Source organism: Phoenix dactylifera, chromosome 1 (assembly GCF_051530095.1).
Source record: "Phoenix dactylifera cultivar Ajwa chromosome 1, Ajwa_hap1_PhDact_Kaust_v1.1, whole genome shotgun sequence".
In the NCBI taxonomy this organism is placed as follows: domain Eukaryota; kingdom Viridiplantae; phylum Streptophyta; class Magnoliopsida; order Arecales; family Arecaceae; genus Phoenix; species Phoenix dactylifera.
In genome coordinates this window covers 27,719,011-27,721,826 of record NC_143190.1, presented here as the reverse complement: position 1 = coordinate 27,721,826, position 2,816 = coordinate 27,719,011, and the positions used below count along the sequence as shown (strand labels likewise).

Genomic DNA, 2,816 nt, shown 5'->3' with positions numbered 1-2,816 from the left:
ATAGGACAGACCATGCCTATCCTTAGAAAAGATGGTTTGTGCCAGGCTTAGATGACTCATACTGTGGGTTAGATTTCAGCTTTTTGTATGATTGCCCTAACTTGTAGTTAAGAGCAATCAGATCATACACGCATCTAAGTCATTGAAAGCATCACACTTACGAATCCATCGGTGGATTCTAGCCCTAAACACCTCTCTCCATAGATAATTCATACTACTACACCCATATTAATTCTTATGTTTTTATCATTTACTCTAGCTTATCCTTTTTGAAGTAATTATTTAATTAGGAAAAATAACTTGTCTCCAATCCCTGTGGACCGACACCCGTAATCACTGTCCTACAAGATACGTGCTATTGCGTGGGTTATTTTCAAAATTGAAAGAACCGATCAATTTTTGGCGCCGTTGCCGGGGACTGCTAGCATAGTTATTTTTCTTATTAAAAAAAATTTATTTAAAAATTAAAAAAAAATTTCTTTAAAAAATTTTCTATTATTGTTACTTTTCTTATCTTCTTTTTCTCCCTTACTAATTTTTATTTATTTATTTTTTATTATTTGATCAGGAATCGAGGAAAAAAAATCTGGGATGATCAAAAGGAGAACTGCTGGAAAAGAAATGCTGTAGAGGTTTAAAAAAAAAAAATTAAATTGCTGGGGAAATTCCCTTTGGTAACCTCTAAACTTTTCTTATTTAAATTAATTATTGGCTTGAAATTTTGTGGTGATTGTTTGATTTTAATTATAGCAAAATTGTGAATGCATGCCTGATACACATACACAAATCAATCTGTACATAGTAAGGGCAATCACCCCAACAAGATAAGAGCCGGATTTCATCACCGGACTCTTGCCCAACTTAGGTGAACTCAATCTCACATAGTGTCACTTTAATTAAAATCAATTAGATATTGGCTCCTAGGGACATTCGAGCTCAATAGGATGAAGATCACCGAAAGTTGCACCAATTTCGCTCTGTGGCTTAGTTGATGTCTAGGCAAGCTTTGTCCCTATAAGGAAGACAGTTCATCTGTTCGAGGCAAGTGGGTTTTAAGTGGGACCTTTGCGAACGCATCGTGACCCCTCCACTTACCTGGGAGCTTACCTGGTCAACTCGGTTCATTAGACCGAATTGGAGGCTTAGGTGCCCTCTTCAAACCAGTTAGGAACTGTCTAGTGATTTTAGGACAAAGACTAGGATTGATATGCTTTTCTCTTTTATTGCATGCTTGATTAATCGAGTACTAGTATATGCACGGTAGTCGTTCTAGAGTACAAAACCTATTACCTTTTGACCCTGAAATAGAACGAACCCTTAGGAACATTCGAGCTAAGATCAAAACATTAGGATCATCCCCATCTCTTAAGATGGCTGAAGAATAACCCAAACTCCTGAGGGAATACTTTACTCCCACTATTTACACTTCCCCATCTTGCATTCGATTACCTGAGGTAGCAGCTGTACAATATGAAATAAAGTCTAGTGTGATCCAAATGCTTCCATCTTTTTATGGGCTCACCAATGAAGATCCATATAAACACCTAGATGAATTCTTTGAGATTTGCACCACTGTCAAGATTCAGAATTTCACTGATGATGCTCTGAAACTTAGATTATTCCCCTTCTCCCTTAAAGATAGAGCCAAGCAATGGTTGAATTCTTTAGAAGCCAACTCGATTCATTTCTGGGGCCAAATGCAACAAGAATTCTTAAAAAAATACTTTTCCATAGGAAGAACGAACCAGTTTATACGTGCTATCACAAGCTTCTCCCAAACTGAGGGAGAAGAATTTCATGAAACTTGGGAGAGATTTTGGGACCTAATCTGTAAATGCCCACATCATCAAATACCTATGTGGCAGCTAGTGCAATGCTTCTATGACAGATTGACTGAACGAAACTGTCAGATGATTGATGCCGCATGTGGGGGGACATTCATGCTTCAAAATGAGCATGAAGCAAGGAAATTATTTGAAAATCTAAATGAAAACTCCCTCCACCATGCTTCATGTTCTCGTCAAGCACCCCCGAGTTCTCAAAGAAAAGGGACCATTTGTGAAATAAGTCATTCTATGGACCTGTCTAGCAAGGTAGATGCATTGTCCCATAAGATTGACCAACTGATGATAGGTGGGCATTACATGAACTCTTCCCAAGCACAAGTGTGTACTATTTGTTCTAGCCCATCCCACCCTATTCATGAGTGCCCTTCAGCGCCCCAATTCCCCGAACTCGTGCAAGAACACATCAATGCTGCTCAAACACTGCCTAGACCGGGTAATGACCCATTTTTCAATACCTATAACCCGGGATGGCGAAATCATCCAAACTTTTCTTGGAAGCAGCAAGCTTTGAATACTGCCCAACCTTATTCCCAAAACTTTCCAAACCCTCAGAATTTTCAAACTCCACAAAATATTCATCCCTACCATCCCTCGACTCAATTTCAACACACTCCTCCTCCACCCCAAAGAAACACAGCCTTTGAGGAGAAAGTGTTGAACGCCCTTCAAGATTTGGAAACCATTACACAATTAGTGCACTCTCATATGCAATCAATCGCCAAGCTAGAATCTCAAATGGGTCAACTAGCTAATGCACTAAACAAGCAAGAGGAAGGAAAGCTTCCAAGCCAACCACTAAGTAATCCTAGGGGACAATACATGGCTCAAGAAAATCAACTAAATGCAATTCATCATGAACAAGCCAATGCTTTGACTACCCTAAGGAGTGGACGTGTAGTAGACAATAAGATTAGGGAGGACAACAATAAGGACGATGAAGAAGAGGATATAAATGTGTCAAATGAAAAA

At 39.0% G+C, this 2,816-nt stretch overlaps 1 non-coding gene across 1 annotated transcript; it reads right to left on the bottom strand.

Annotated features, from left to right (window-relative positions):
- Positions 1-1,746: 1,746 nt before the first annotated feature.
- Positions 1,747-1,852, bottom strand: LOC120108615 (small nucleolar RNA R71). The gene has a single exon (XR_005509897.3). It is a non-coding gene; the product is annotated as a small nucleolar RNA R71 (small nucleolar RNA).
- Positions 1,853-2,816: the final 964 nt, after the last annotated feature.